Source organism: Solanum lycopersicum, chromosome 3 (genome assembly GCF_036512215.1).
Source record: "Solanum lycopersicum chromosome 3, SLM_r2.1".
In the NCBI taxonomy this organism is placed as follows: Eukaryota; Viridiplantae; Streptophyta; class Magnoliopsida; order Solanales; family Solanaceae; genus Solanum; species Solanum lycopersicum.
The window spans coordinates 47,168,415-47,186,236 of NC_090802.1; positions in this window are offsets into that span (position 1 = coordinate 47,168,415).

Genomic DNA, 17,822 nt, shown 5'->3' on the forward strand with positions numbered 1-17,822 from the left:
GCTCAACCAATCAACAACATAAAATCATAAATGAGTCACTTCTCATAAGATTACTTTAAAACTCCTTTCAACACATACTAAAACATTACACATAGCATCTCAGTTCATGATGCACAAACATATAATAGCGTAACATTTTATAACACATAATGAGGAATTTCCTTCTCAACATTAACATGAGCTCAAAATACACCAAATATTTACCATGCTATCATTCTTCTCAAGACAACAACAAAACAGAAAAATCTCAAGAAGACAACATGCATACTCATTTCATATAAGTTCAAGAATAGAGTATGAAGGCATTTTCATAAAACTCAATTGGTACAACTTTCACCAAAACATTCACCTATTTAGAGAACAAGTTAATTTCATATTAGTCATTAATTTCATTATTAAGAGGAATATATAACCTAAAGGAGTAAATAGATGAGGGTAGCGGGGCTTCATGTCAGCTTCAGCCTCCCATGTTGCACCCTCAACAAGATGGTTCCTTCATAGAATTTTGACAGAGGCAATCTCTTTGTTCTTCAACCTCCTGACTTGGCGATCTAGGATCTCAATCGGAACCTCTTAATAAAAGAGGTTCTCATCCACCCCTAAACCTTCCATAGGTAGAATAGACACTGGACCGCCTATGCATATCTTCAGTATAGAAACATGAAACACCGTATGAACCGAAGCTAGTTTACTAGGTACTTTCAACTCATAGGCAACCTTTCCAACCCGTTCTAAAACCTCATATGGGACAACATACCGGGGACTTAACTTCCCTTTCTACCAAATCTCATCATCCCTGTCATAGGTGAAATCTTCAAATATACATGATTAACTATTTCAAGCTCAAAATTTCTTCTTCTACTGTCGGCATAAGACTTTTGCCGATTATAGGTTGTCTTCAATCTATGTTTTATGATTAGAACTTTCTCTATAGAATCATAGATAATCTCGGGACCAAGGAGTGAGGACTCACCAACCTCAAACTATCCAGCCGGAGATCTAAACCTTCTACCATAAAGATCTTCAAAAGGTACCATGAAGATGCTTGATTGGTAACTATTGTTGTAGGAGAACTCAATCAAAGGTAAGTGATCATCCCAACTTCCTTTGAAATCAATAGCACATTCTCTTTACATGTCTTCAAGTGTAGATCCTTGCATAATCTTCGGCAATATAAGTAGACTTAACTGGAATAAAGTGGGCAGATTTGGTAAACCTAGCCACAGTAACCTATATTTAATAATTTTGCCTCCGGGTTCGAGGCAACCCTACAACAAAGTCCATATTAATGGCTTCCCACTTCCAAGTAAGCACATCCATGATTTGGGTTAAATCACCAGGATTAAGACGTTAGCCTTAACTTGTTGTCAATTTGGACACTTAGTAACAAACTCTACTACGTCCCTCTTTAAACCATCCTACTAATTGACCTCTCTAAGTTCATGATACATTTTGGTGGCACCCGCATATATAGAATAATGACGACCATGGGCTTCTTCCAGAATTCAGTTTCTAAAATCCTCAACAACTGTTACATATCTTGGTACCTAAGAACAACATCCCCACTTTGGGAGAATGACCCATTGATCTTACCAAGTACAGATTCATTCAACTCCATCAATAGAGGATGAAGATGTTGCTTAGATTTCACCTCAACCACTAATGATGAGTTAGATTTATGATGGACCATAAAACCACCATTGGAGAATCTTATAATCGCACACCTAAACGAGACAATCTATGAACAGCTTTCACAAGTTCTTTCTTCTTTTCTTCTATGTGAGATAACTACCTATTGTAATATGACTCAAAGCATACGCAACCACGTTGGCCTTGACGAGGTGGTAAAGGACATTCATAACATAATCCTTCAAAATTTCTAACTATCTTCTCCATCGGAGATTGAACTCCTTTTGTGTGAACATATATTGAAGACTTTTATGGTCAGTAAACACATAAACATGCACACCATACAAGTAATGTCATCATATTTTTATGGCAAAACCTATAGCTGCTAACTCAAATTCATGAGTTGGATAATTCTTCTCATAAACATTGAGTTACCTAGAAGCATAAGCTATTACCTTGCCATTTTGCATGTGGAAACATCCCAAGCCCACTCGAGAAGCCTCACAATACACTACAAAGAATTCATAACCCTCAGATAAGGTCAGTACCGGAGCGGAGTAAACTTATCTTTCAACTCTTGAAAACCTTTGTTACAAGCTTCCGACCACTCAAACGTCACCTTTTTTTGGGTCAAAGATGTCAAAGGAGAAGAAATGGACAAAAATACATCAATAAACCTTCTTAAGTACCCGGCTAGACCCAAGAAACTCCTTATGTCGGTGGAAGTCAAAGGTCTAGGCCAATTTCTAACCGCATCCGTGGTCAAAGGTATAGGCCAATTTCTAACCGCATACGTCTTCTTCAGATCAACCTCTACACCCTCACCTGAGATAACATGGACAAGAAAAGCAACTGACCTCAACCAAAATTCACACTTTCTAAATTTTTCATAAAGTTGGTGTTCTTTGAGGACTTGCATGGACAACCTCAAGTGACTCTCATGCTCATTTTCATTCTTGGAGTGTATCAAAATATCATCAATGAACACAATCACAAATGAGTCAAGGTAATCTTAAAAAATTCTATTCATTAGGTCCACAAATGCAGCTGGGGCATTTGTTACCCAAAAGACATCACTAGAAATTCATAGTGACCTTATCTAGTTTGGAAAGCTATTTTGGGAACATTTTCACCTCTCACCCTGAGTTGGTGATATCTCGATCTTTATTCAATCTTTCAAAAGTAGCTAGCACCTTAGAGTTGATCAGAGAGATCATCAATCCGAGGGAGAGGATACTTGTTCTTTATGGTGACCTTATTGAGTTGACGATAATCAATGCACATTCTAAGGTAACATCCTTCTTCTTCACAAACAAGACCGAAGCACCCCATGGAGAAATACTAGGTTGCATTGGAGCTTCAACTCTTTCAGTTCATCCAGAGCCATCCAATATGGAGGAATTGAAATACGATTCCTATCCGGTAACAAGTCAATGCCCAAGTCAATTTTTCATTCGGGAAGAATCGTGGAAGGTCATTAGGAAAAAACCTCTGATATTCCCTTACTACAGGGACTGACTTGATAGAAGGAGTTTCATATTTAAGGTCTTTAACCCTCACTACATAGTATAGACAAACCTTGGTTATCATCTTACAAGCCTTCAAGCAAGAAATGATTTGACCCTTGGCATAGAATTTCCCCCTTTCCATTCTAAAATGGGTTCATTTGGGAATCGAAACTTCACTACCCTCGTTTTACAATCTATGGAAGCAAAAAAATCATGAAGCCAATCCATACGCAAAATGATATCAAAATCAAACATGTCAAGTTCTACCAAATCAACAAAAGTAACTCTATTGGACAACATTACATGACATTTCCAATAGACTCTCTTTGCAACAACAGAGTCACCCATGGGGGTACAAACCGAAAAGGGTTCAATCAAAATATCGGGAAGTACATCAAACTTCCTAGAAACCAATGGTGTAACAAAAGAAAAGGTAGCACCTGGATCAAGAAAAGCATATGCATTAACATAGAAAACTTGTAACATACCCATCTTAATAGTAGGAGATTCTCTTGTTCACCCCTAGCCTTGAGTGCATAAAATTGGTTCCTTTTTGGAGCTTCAAATCTAGGACCGCTTGATTGATATTGGATACTCCCCTTTCCTTGACTCCTAACATTAGGAAAATCTTTCACCATACGACCATCTTTTCCACAACCATAGCAATTATTAGTTCCAACAAGGCATTCACCCACATGTTTATTACCAGACTTACCACAAGTTGGTCTTTCTCTTGGTTGATCAACATTTCTCCCTTTTTGAGATTTAGGATTAGACACCCTATCATTGCGAGTATTGGGGGAATTTGAAGGATTCTTGTTTGAAAACCTTTTCTTGAACTTAGGCTTGTCTTGAATGTCAAGTCTACTCTTGGAAGAACCACTTTCAAAAGACCTTGTCGTCTTAGCTTCCCTGTTCCTCTTCCTTAGACGACTCTCCTCAACCTGTTAAGCATTAATTATCAAAATACAAAGATCCATATTGTCATGAAGCATGGCAGAACAATATTTTTCTTCAAGCTCTTTGGATTCACCCGTTACATAACGGCTCATCTCATCCCTATCATTCAACACCAAAGAGGAAGCATATTTGGAAAGTTTAGTGAACTCTAAGGAGTATTCCTTAACACTCATACCTCATTGATGAAGGTTTATCAACTCCTCTACCTTAACTTCCCTTTGCACCCTTAGGAAGAATCTATCAAGAAAGGAATCAGATGCTAAAAGACACATAGTGTCAAAACTCTAGAGGTACGACATAGGATTACCAAGAAAAGAGAATTTTCCTAATCATCACATAGCCTATCATTAATAATATTGGCAAATTTTACAAACATGAAAAAGACATTATATAATGTGTCTTAGTGAGACATTGATCCTAAGGATATTCAACGTCATGCTCTAATACAAAGTTTGTCACATCCGAATAGCACCCCCAGATGCGATTGGCGCTGGCGTCGTCTCAAAGAACTCAGACAAGACCTTAGCATTCGTCATAAAATGTCATCAGTTAAAAATACGGAAAAAAACTCAAAACTTTTGCATGTACTAAGTGAGGTATACTTAGACCTCTCACATACAAGCTTACTTAGGCTTTTCTTGTAGCAACATAATAACATACGTATGATATTCTTAAACTTATCTCATATGAAAACCATCTAGAGAATATGAGTTTGACTTAGCCAATAAAATGTCACTATGCAATATAGGCCTTACTACAAGAGAATCCAAAGAACATAAAACAGAATAAAGAGTATTTCTAAAACTACTAAAGTCTTCATCTGCTAGAACAATGAAAAAATAGTATCCCCAAACATGAGGACCTACCAACACTTGGAGAATGAGTTCCAAGCTTCTTCAATCGACCTTCTTAATCTTCAATGGTTGGAACCTACATTTGTAGTAATATAAAGTAAGGGGTTAGTACGCCACATGTACTAAGTATGAGTATATTCACATAAACATTTAAGGAAATGCATGAAAAGGATCATTTCTTTAGAAAACAAGCTAAGTCATTTGAAAGCCTTTAATGAACATACAATAGAGCACATACAATAGAGCATATACAATATAAGGATCAAAACAACATAAAGCATGATAATAACAAAAAACATATCATCGTAACATAGAAAACACTTACCAATGATCCCATCTCAAGCCTGCAAGTGCAATGATTATGTGAAATCCCATAACCCAACATTATCAAGTAAACAAGATAGGAGACCATAAGTAATGCTTTGCTTCATACAACTTACATCATAAGTAGTCATCATCATATATAGCATCATAGAACATTTCATGTTCATTAACATAGCCAAAATCGTATAAGAGCAACATCATATATCATAAGCATTGTACCTTTCATATTCATACTACATGAGAACAATTTTCTAGGACATCCCTTAGAGTCAACTTGTGCAATGTATAGGTAAAGTCCCATACCCCTACCTATACTAAGTAGACTCCTCGAGTTATCTTAGTCCATGTCCATTACTTTTCTTTCATTTTACTTGAGGGAACAATCGCCTTAACCAAAATTAAATCATGTGAGCTAAACATGGAATCCGGTGTCATGAAACCCCACACCAAAATAAGGTGGTCTATCAGCCAAAGTAGAACCAAACATGAACATAACTTTCGAAGTGGATCCACTAGCTTGTATTCCTATGGTGGAAACTTAGTTCAAGAACTAGGAGATATATTAGAGATCCATATCTCCACATTACATGGAAGACTCCACCTCATGAGATTCATTGTGAACCTATCTTCCAACTAGGGAAGGCACACCTCTCATATCTAGTTCATCGGGGCTAAACTAAAGACCCTTCGTGAATAACCTTTAAGTCATCATTTATTCAACAATCTTATCTTAGGTCATAGGAGATTAACTCCTAGTATAAACATGATCATAAGATCTTTAGGTTTAGACTAGATTTTTCTTTCATCACAATATTTATTTGTAAGATTAACATATCATAATTATATTGTGTAAGATATTCAAGAGAACATCATAAACTTGGATTATCGTATCCTTACCATGATCCCACATTTAACATGTTCATAGGCCAACATATATTCATCGAAACATCATACCTGATTCCAGTGCATAACAACATCATTTATAGGCCAACATCAACATAAATAGAGAAATCACGACTTTAGATTACTTACCTATTACTTCCAAGAATGTTCATCAAGAACTTATGTTGAATTTACATCAATGATCCCACAACATAGTGAAATACTCAATAACATAATTGATAATAACCCTTCAAGTCATATACAAGACAAATTCATAGTTAAGGATAAAGGAAGAGGGTCATTAAGGAGTTCATTTAAGCTATAGTTCCAATCCCAACGTTTTCATGTTATCAAGTGATAAATATAAGCAATTAAGTCATTATTTAGAGAATGAACATGCTTCAAATGAAAATAAAACATTACGAACAAATTACCCAACATTACATACTTAATTAACCATAGAAAATCTTTATTCTTCGTCATTAGTCATAAATGTTGAGTTAGGAAGAAAACCCGTTTTGTAGAGTAAAAACCCTAAGAGTTGAATTCTTGAAAATCATCTTTGAAAGGACTTCTTGGGGAAAGGAATACCAAGAGTGAATAACATACCTTATTGACTTTAGTTTCACGAATATTTAAAGAAAATCTTGAAGTTTTCGTCTTCTTCCTCTAGGTTTTCTTGTTCTTCAATGGAGTTTGAAAAGAGAGAGTTCTTGAGAGAGATGAGAGGGAATTTGTTTATTATGATTTCAAGTGTCTGAAAGTGGTCTAAAACTGACCTAAAATCATTATAAATTTTCCCATAAAATACCAAAATACCCTTCACTTAAATGGGCCTTTTTGTGAAGTCAAATTGACTGAAAATGACATGGACGAATCTGGGAAATTGTTGCGCGTCGCGGGGTCAACTTCACATTTATTTGAAAATTCAAGTTGATACAAAGATCCCCGTGAAGGATTCGCATCGCGAGGCAGTTTTTGGGCCTCCACAAGATAGTCCTCATTTCCTCGCTGCATGCAGGCTTCTTTGGCAGCCTGCTCACCCATGTTCGGGTCCTCCACAAAGACCCTTAGGGTGGTCCTTGGGGTGTTATTATTAGACGTTTGTACCCTTTGTACTACGTGTTACCTATTTAAAATCTTTTAAAAGTTTTTGACTTAATTTGACACTTCCAAACCTTTGCCACACATAGGGACGTCTACTAGTTCAAATTAGCTAGTTTCCGAATGTCAAGGTCTTTCTTTGTCGTTTTTTCTCTAACATTTTCCAACTGAGTTTAGTACATTAATATAGGAAGTGATAATTCGACTAGAGAATCAGGAAGTCTTCCCCGCTTGGAATCTGAATCGAGTTCGGAATCACTCTAAACTTTTAGAAACGTTATTGCCGCGGAGAATGAGGCGGAAATATGGAAACTTCATTTGAATCATTACTAAGTAGGTGAAGATTTAGTCTATGTCATGGAACTTTCGGAGTGTTACAGAGACGATCCTCAAGACTACCTAAAGTAAGTTACTCCATTTCATCACATATCACACAGTTCACTATTTAATAAGATAAACATTTACATCATTTAGATTCCCTACATAAAGTAAATCTAGGACTCACCTAAGTAAAACGTGAAGAGACTGCCTATACACCCTCTTGAAGACTACCTAAGCAATCCTCAAAGCTACCCTAGATAAGAACCTTTCTATACCAAATACTTCATTAAGAAGACCTACTTTCATTAAATCCATTTTGAAAGACAATCATACAATTAAAGGACTTTAGATAGTGTTTTCAGAAAGACCTAAGGAACCCTTATGCTAGCATCTTGAAAGCCTACTCGTGTCATGTATAGATAGAGTCCCATTCCACTACCTACACGTTGTAGAACTTCTCCAATACGACAATGCATCCCACGTGATGAGAATAGGCATTGACAAAAATAGACCATACTAGCTAGGCATGAAATTTTAAGTCTACCTTACTCCTATGGAGGGTGTTCTACTTGCAAAGGGTAGAACTAGGATACATACCATGTAGGCACACGGTTAAGGAATATCAAGGGTTTCTTTGTACTCTAGTGTCATCTCAAGTAGAGCCACTACCACAACCATATTCATTCGATGCTAGCCTTGTTCTCAAAGAGTAAGTTCAATCACGTAAGAGACATATGAAGAGGTACCATATTTTAGTCATTACCAGATCATAATACTTCTACCAAGGGTGGGTCCACAAGGGCTGCCACTCAATGGTCATAAGGATAGCTCAATGACTTTCTTAGAGATAGTTTCATGCCATTCCAGCTAACCTATCTTTAAGTCTATCATTCACTAGAAGGATACCATTACAACTCTCAACTTCAAGGATATCATAACCTTCTTTTCACATTAAAGATTTCACATTAATCATTTTTAGAAAGCCACCATCTTAGGTCTACTGATCCTAGACTTGCATTTATCAATCATTCATACAGATACATTAAAAGGATGCTTTAGCCTATAAAGTCAAGGGATCACATATTGTCACGACCCAAAACAGGTCTTGAGTGGCACCCACACTTAACATCCTAGGTGAGACAACCAACGAACTTAACCCAACTTACAAAATACAAGCATAATGCGGAAGCTCAATATCTTACTAAATATCATTTCCCAAAACCTAAAAGTCATAACATCAAGGACATTGAATCTCTAAATACTTATTCTAAGAATATCAAATACACCAAAATAAAAAAAATGAAATGGTATGTGTCTAAAAACATAGGACATCATGTCATGACCGAGAGAATCCAATACAAGCTTGAATGAATAGCTCAACCTGAAACCTGATAAGGTGGAGACTGGCTAGAGCTGAGGGCAATTCGAAGTCATTGGTACACTCGTTGCACTCCATAAAAGGAAAACAAAGAAAACCACAAATAGGGCTCAGTACGGGGAACATGTACTGAGTAGGTATCATCGGTTAACCTAAAATAGAAAATCATATACAATGAATAATAGTATAAACTCAACTGTGACACTTAAAAGGTGGTAAGCAACAAATAACATGAACAAATAACTTCAAAATCAATCACAATATCAAGCACACCCATGAGGACTCATGCCTCCACGCCACACTTATTTGAAAAATAGTTCTTTGAGATTTAGTACATTAAGTTAATTACATATCTTTTTCCATTAATGTTACTATGTCGGATCGTGACACTTCTATCCAATTATATCGTGTCAGAATGTGATTCTCTAATCTAAGAATACCAGATCGAAATGTAACACTCCGATCCAAGAATACTGTGTCGCAACGTGACACTCCGATCTAATTATACCGTGTCGAAGTGTGACACTCCGATCCAATTATACCATTAATTTTTAGTTATTATCACCAATTTTAATTCACTGATAATATTTCATCAAGCCTTCTTTATTCAAGGCATCACTTTGATAAAGAGGGTTCAAAAGTATAAACTCTACGATCTCAGGATTTCAATATCAATATCAAAACACACAACCAAGTCACACAATAACACAATCAAGTATAAAGAGAACTTCACAATATCATTCAATGCATATCAATCACTACTAAGAGTTTACTATCAAATAGTATAAACCATAACCTAATTCCACTGGAGAACCGATGTCATGCAAGCTACTTTTCTAATATTTTCCTTTTCTCGATGGCTATGAAAATTTCCAATCTATCCAGTACATATGATTTGTAAATTAACGACTATATAAAACTCATGCCACTATATGTCAAGCCTATATCCAAAAACTCACTTGATTTTATAATCACTTTCCTAAAGTTCAAACCTAAGGATAAGTCTTAACTCCTCTAAGTAGCATAACTTTAATGGAATTCAAGTAATATAGACCTAATATTTAATTATTATCTCAATGAATGATAAACGAATTGTAATATTATAATAAAATTTATAATTAAGTTTGACTAATGTAATTAGCACATCGGTGTCGCATTAAGAGAATGGAGCGTCCTATTTTAATTGTTTCAAATCATATGAATACTCCACCCAATCTTAATCACGGTCCAATGATTAGGAATAACCATTATCCCATGATTGAGTAATGATTCCTCATCAATACATTTATTCCTAGTTCAAAACAATGTATCAATATTCGATTTCCTTTTTTTTTCAATCCAGTTTCAATTCCTTCTCTTTCACTACCAACGCATTAATAATAATAATAATAATAATAATAGTAATAATAATAATATTAATAATAATAATAATAACAATAATAATGATCCCTTCTTCCACCCATTAATATGTATAAAATAATATTAACACGAATTAACCTCCACCAAACTATAAATTGTTTATAGAGAATTGGATTTTACCTTAATCATTTCCGTCGGTCTTTGTCAACGGCGCCAAGAACCAACAATAAGATTTGCGATCCTTTTGTGGTATAATTTTAACCCTAATTATTGTATAACTAATTAATAATATGGTAAAAGTGGCCCACCATTAATTTTAATATTATCTTCTTCAATCATCAACTAAATTTATTATTAAAATTGCCCTATTAATTTTATAATTGTAGTGAAGCATAGTCCAAGATACCCCTTTTATAATCTATCGAAAGAGTCTTTCATGAAATAAAAAGCTTTAGACTCAAAACGACCAAATGAGTCGTTACACATATCCACATATCTTTCATGCATCAAGAAGAGGGACTTAGGTCTACCAAATCAAGACAAAATATTCATCATATCACTTATACAATATCACCTCAAATACCAAGTAGGGAAACTAAGTCTACCACACAAGATACCCTATCAACGTATAGGACTCATCATAGTTTACCCTAGTCACACATAATCATTTCAAGGAAATTATACCATAACCTCACACATACATATACAACATTATCATATATCATCACTTAGAGAAGAATCATAACATTAGCATTCATATAAAATCACATAAGCATTACAAGAGTACTTCATTTCATATCTTCACATCATACAAAATCACACCTTGTCACGACGCAAAACGAGCGGCGAGTGGCACCCACACTTATCCTCCTATATGAGCGAACCAACAAATCTAAACCCCAACAATTACCAATATTTCAACCATGAAGAACAAAATATAATAAGGAAGCCTCTAAACTTATAAATATAACCAAATAAATAAGCTTCTAAAGTTTATCAAATGTTATCCCCAAAATCTGGAAGTCATCACACCAAGAACATCTATCCTCAAATTTCTAAATCTAAGAGTATTTAAGAAGCTAAAATAAGTAAACAGATGGTCCATGTCCGAACTTCAAGGACATCAAGACGTGAATGAGAGAATCCAGTCCGAGCTAGGAATAATAGCTCACCCAAAATCTGATATGCTGGAGACTGGCTAGAGTTGCGGACGAGTCGAAGTCGATGGCACGTTTGCTGCACTCCACAAATAACAAAGAGAAAAATACAAGCAGGGGTCAGTACAAGGAACACGTACTGAGTAGGTATCATCGGCCAACTCAAAATAGAAAGCAATATATATCGAATAATAATATAAAATCAACCATAATACTTAACAGGTGACAACAACAAGTACAAGAACCATTGGCAATAACACCAAGCACACTCATGAGGACTCAAGCCTCCACAACATACTCATTTGGAAAATAGGTTCTTCGAATTGAGTATATTAACATAATTCAAGATTACTCCACTTTATTATTATCGTGTCGGAACGTGACACTCCGATCCCCTAATATTACCATGTCAGAATGTGACACTCTGATCCCCTAATACTACGTGTCAGAACGTGACACCCGATCCCCTAATACTACGTGTCGAAACGTGTCACCCGATCCCCTAATACTACGTGCCAGAACGTGACACCCGATCCCCTAATACTACGTGTCAGAACGTGACACCCAATCCCCTAATACTACGTGTATCCACCACTCTTACACAATCACAACATACAAACACACAATCAAGCATATAGAAGACTTTACAATACTACCCAACACATATCGATCGCTATTTAGAGTTTATCTATCAGATAGAAAAAAACCATAACCTACCTCCACCGAAGAATCGGGCTCAAGCAAGTTACTTCCCAATGCCTTTGCTTTCCTCTTCGTTCTCTCTCTCTTGCTCGTTCTCCCCTCTTCCTGTTCTTTTTATTTTTCTTTTGCAGATTCTTTTTCTTTTTACCCTAATTATTGTATAATCAAATATAAAAGATGATAAAAGTAACCTACTATTTATTTCAAGGTTATCTCCTTTAACCCCCAAGTAAATAAATTATTGAACTTACCCCACTAATTTCATAGTTATAATCATGAATAGTCCAAAACACCCCTTTAAAACTTTAAGCATAAACCCGACCCAGTTGGGGTTACGCAACTTGTGACGGCCCATCGTATATGCGATGGTCCGTCCTACAGGTCCATCACAAAGTTCAGAGAGTCAAATTCAGTGAAGAGGTTTATGATGGTCCGTCGTACCTACGACGGTCCGTGTGGCCGTTCCGTCGCGATGTTCAGAGAGTTGATCCCAGTACCCAGATTTTAGAGTTGAAGTATTTTGAAATGAAGAAGCTCGACGGACCGTTGCGCCTATGACGGTCCGTCGCCTGATCCGTCGACCCAGTCAGTTTTTATCAAAAATAATTCTACTACTCGAAATGACTAAATAGGTTTTTACAACAGATACCAATTTACCCATCGTTCGTACTCGAACGATCACAAGAAGAGAACAAGGGCAAGAAAGAGTACCTGGATTTGTAAAAAGATGTGGATATCTTTCTTGCATATCAGCCTCCTTCTCCCAAGTGGACTCTTCAACTGGCCGATTCTTCCACTGAACTTTGATGGATGCAATCTCCCTTGATCTCAACTTGCAGACTTCTCTATCTAATATAGCAATAGGCTCCTCCTCATAAGACAAATTCTCATCAAGAAGAACTGAATCCCAACGAATAATGTAGTTTCCATCCCCATGGTATTTTTTCAGCATAGACACATGAAATATTGGGTGCACTCCTGAGAGTCCTGGAGGCAATGCCAATTCATAAGCCACCTCCCCCACGCGCTTCGGAACTTCAAATGGACCAATATACCGCGGACTAAGCTTACCTCGCTTACCAAACCGCATCACCCCTTTCATGGGAGAAACCTTCAGCAAGACTTGCTCACCCTCCATAAAATACAAGTCTCTAACCTTTCGATCTGCATATTCCTTCTGCCTACTTTGAGCTGCTAAAAGCTTTTCTTGAATAAATTTCACTTTCTCTAATGATTCCCTCAGAAGGTTAGTACCCCAAGGTCTAACCTCAAATGCATCAAACCACCCAATGGGAGACCTACATCTTCTCCTATACAATGCCTCGAATAGGGCCATATCAATACTTGAGTGATAGCTATTATTTTATGAAAACTCCGCTAAGGGTAAGAAGTTATCCCAATGACCACCAAATTCTATCACACAGGCACGAAGCATATCTTTCAACACTTGAATCGTATGCTCAGACTGACCATCGGTCTGAGGGTGAAATGCAGTACTAAGATCCAACCTAGTACCTAATTCAGCATGCAATGTTCTCCAAAACTTAGAAGTAAATTGCATACCTCTATCTGATATGATGGAAAGTGGAACTCCATGCAATCGAATAATTTCTGAGATATAGAGTTTGACTAACTTCTCTGCATTGTAAGTCACCTTGACTAGAATAAAGTGAGCAGACTTAGTTAATCTGTCAACAATTAACCAAATAGAATCAAACTTACCCAATGTTTTTGGAAGACCAACCACAAAGTCTATTGCAATTCTTTCCCATTTCCATTCAGGAATGGGCATTTTCTGAAGTGTTCCTCCGGGCCTCTGGTGTTCATACTTTACCTGCTGACTATTCGGGAATTGGGCAACAAAATCAACAATGTCACACTTCATTCTACTCCACCAGAAATGTTGCTTTAGGTCACGATACATCTTAGTTGCACCAGGATGTATAGAATACCTTGAACTATGAGCCTCTGTAAGAATAGTGCGGATCAAATCATCGACGCGGGGCACACATACCCTTCCCTTAATTCTCAAAATGCCTTCCTCATCAATTTTTGTCTCTTTAGGCTCTCCTCGTAATATCATATCTCGAATTCGGCTCAGCTTCTCATCAGTAAACTGTTTTCCCTTAATCTAGTCAAGAAAAGAAGATCTTGCCTCCACACTGGCCAAAAATCCTCCCTTCTCTAGTACTTCCAGCCTCATGAGGTCATTAGACAAAGTCTGAACCTCTCTAGCCAATGGGCGTCTAGAAACCTGTAGGTGAGCTAGACTTCCCATGCTCCCTGCTTTTCTACTTAAAGCATCTGCCACAACATTAGCTTTTGCTAGGTGATACAAAATAGTAATATCATAGTCCTTCAGTAGTTCCATCCACCTCCTCTGTCTCAAATTCAAATCTTTTTGAGTAAAAACATACTGTAAACTACAATGATCTGTATAGACTTCACACTTAACCCCATATACATAATGTCTTCATTGCTTTAATGCAAACACGACTGCAGCCAACTCCAAATCATGGGTCGGATAGTTACGTTCATGCACCTTTAACTACCTCAAAGCATAAGCAATTACATTCTTCTCCTACATTAGCACTGCACCCAAACCAGAATAAGATGCATCACAATAAACAATGAGATCCTTACCTTCCACTGGCAAGGTAAGAATTGGTGCAGTAGTCAACAAGGTCTTGAGGTTCTGGAAGCTTTCTTCACATTCGTCCGACCATACAAATGGATCATTCTGCTTAGTCAAATTTGTCAATTGGGAAGCAATAGAAGAAAATCTCTTGACAAATCGATGGTAGTAGATAGCTAAACCAACAAAGCTCCTTACCTCTGTGACATTAGTAGGTCTTACCCAACTCTTCACTCCTTCAATCTTAGAGGGATCCACCATCACTCCATCCTTAGAAACTACGTGCCCCAAGAAGGACACTGAATCTAGACAAAACTCACACTTGGAGAATTTGGCATAAAGCTTTTTCTCCCTCAACACTTCCAATACCATTCTCAAATGCTCCTCATGTTCTTTCCTGCTCTTTGAGTATATCAGTATATCATCAATGAGTTCAATGACAAAGAGATCCAGATATGGCTTAAAGATCCCGTTCATCAGGCTCATGAAACAAGCAGGGGCATTCGTAAGACCAAAAGACATTACTAAGAATTCATAATGCCCATACCTGGTTCGAAAAGCAGTCTTTGGCACATCTACTATCCGTATTTTCAATTTATGATAACCAGATCTCAAATCGATTTTTGAGAAGGTACAAGCACCTTGTAACTGATCGAACAAATCATCAATGCGAGGAAGAGGATACTTGTTCTTAATAGTTACCTTATTCAGTTGCCTGTAGTCTATGCACATCCTAAAACTTCCATCCCTCTTCTTCACAAACAAAACAGGAGCACCCCAAGGGGATGCACTTGGTCTAATAAAACCTTTACCTAACAACTCCTGAAGTTGGGCCTTTAACTCCCTTAACTCAGCTGGAGCCATTCTATAAGGGGGTATGGAAATGGGGCGAGTACCCGGTTCCAGATCAATGCAAAAATCAATATCCCTATCCGGTGGCATACCAGGAAGGTCTGCGGGAAACACATCCAGAAACTCACAGACTATAGAGACAGACTCAATCGAGGGTACTTGGGAAGTATCATCCCTGATATGTGCCAAGAAAGCTAAACAACCCTTACTAATCATTCTCTTAGCACGAAGAAAGTAGATGATACGAACTGGGTGGAAGTATAGTCACCGTCCCACACTAGCAGATCTATCCCAAGCTTGGCCAATGTCATAGTTTTAGCATTACAATCTAAGATTGCAAAATTTAGGGAAAGCCAATTCATACCAAGAATTACATCGAAATCAACCATCTCTAGAATAATCAAATCTACATGAGTATTGATCCCAACAAAAGTCACAAGACAAGACCTATACACCTTTTCAACTATCACAGACTCACCCACAGGAGTAGAGACACGAATAGGCATGTCAAGCAAATCACAATGTAAATCAAGACCAGTAGCAAATGAGGAAGATACATATGAAAATGTGGATCCAGGATCAAATAATACAGAAGCCATGCAATCACAAACCAAAAGATTACATGTGATAACAGCATCAGATGTCTCTGCTTCAGACCTCCCGGGGAAAGCATAACAATGGGCCCTATCACCTGTCTGCCTGTTGCCCCTACCATGTTGTGCTGCATTAGCTTCAGCTTGCCCGCCACCCCGGCTGATTTGGTGACCACCATTATCTTGTCCACCACGTCCTCTAGAATGGCGGCCTCTCCCATGACAACCTCTACCTCTAACTATTGGGGGTCTGTAACTCTGTTTTGGACAATATCTCTTAATATGTCCAGTCTCTCCACATCCATATCAATCTCTGTAGTCAAGCATAGGTCTCTGCGAGAATGAAGAAGTCTGGGGATAGCCTCCAAACTCAGAGAAATGTTGACTGGTCTGCGATGGACCCCCAGCTACAGCCTGCAGTAAAGACTGAATAGGTCGGGCTGGGTAACCTCCTGAACTCTGCCCTCTAGAGTAAGACCCACTAAACTCACCTCCCTTACGGAACTTCTTAGATGTCGACGCCAGGGTGAAGTCGTCTGGCTTCACCCCCTCCACCTCTATCATAAAATCAACCACTTCCTGAAAGGATTTTGCTGTTGCATCTACCTGTAAGGCTGGGATCTGCAAATCTGACCTCAATCCCTTCACAAAACGGCAAATCCGCTCTTGTGGACTGAAGCAAAGCTGGGTGGCATACCTGGATAGTGCGCAAAACATAGCCTCATAAGCTGTAACAGACATCCTGCCTTGCTCTAAGCTTAGGAACTCATCTCTGCTCTTGTCCCTCAAAGTCCGGGGTATATACTTCTCCATAAATAAGCTAGAGAATGATGCCCAAGTCTTAGGTGGCGACTGTGTTGGTTGACACTCAACATACGACCGCCACCACATTTTTGCATTTCCCTAAAACTGATAGGTCACAAACTCAACCCAAATCGTTCTACTATGTCCATCTTATGTAGCAGCTCATGACAATCAACCCGAAAATGATAGGCATCCTCAGATTCAGCACCCTTGAAAACTCGAGGTTTCAACTTTAAGAATTTAGTGAAAAGTTCAAGCTGATCACTCGTCATTATAGGCCCTGTAGTCAACCGAGGAAACATGCCTACTTCCAATGAGGCATCCATGCGGGTAGCCACAGCAGCTGCATGTTGTACTCCCAGAACCTATGGTGCTGGTGCAGAAAATACTGGAGGTGTCTGGACTTGATCAGATAACCCGCTAAGATAAGTAAGAACCTGATTAATCATCTCTGGTGTAGGCTGGGGTGGTAATTCCTCATCTTGAACCTGCTCATTTTCCCCTTCTTCACCCCCTCTTACTACTTCATCAGTCGGTGGAGGAGTCACCGCCCTATCACTAGCTGGACCAGGTGTTCGTCCTCTACCTCTAGAGGGCGTCCTCCTGCGACCTCTAGCACGGCCTCTTGCCACTGCTCCTCCTCGAGCTACAGCCCTAGTGGCTGGCTCAGACGCACCTTGTCTTGCCGGTGTTGGTGTTGGCACGGTTGTTGCTCTATTTCTAACCATCTGCGAAATAGAGTGAGGATGTGAGATACCAT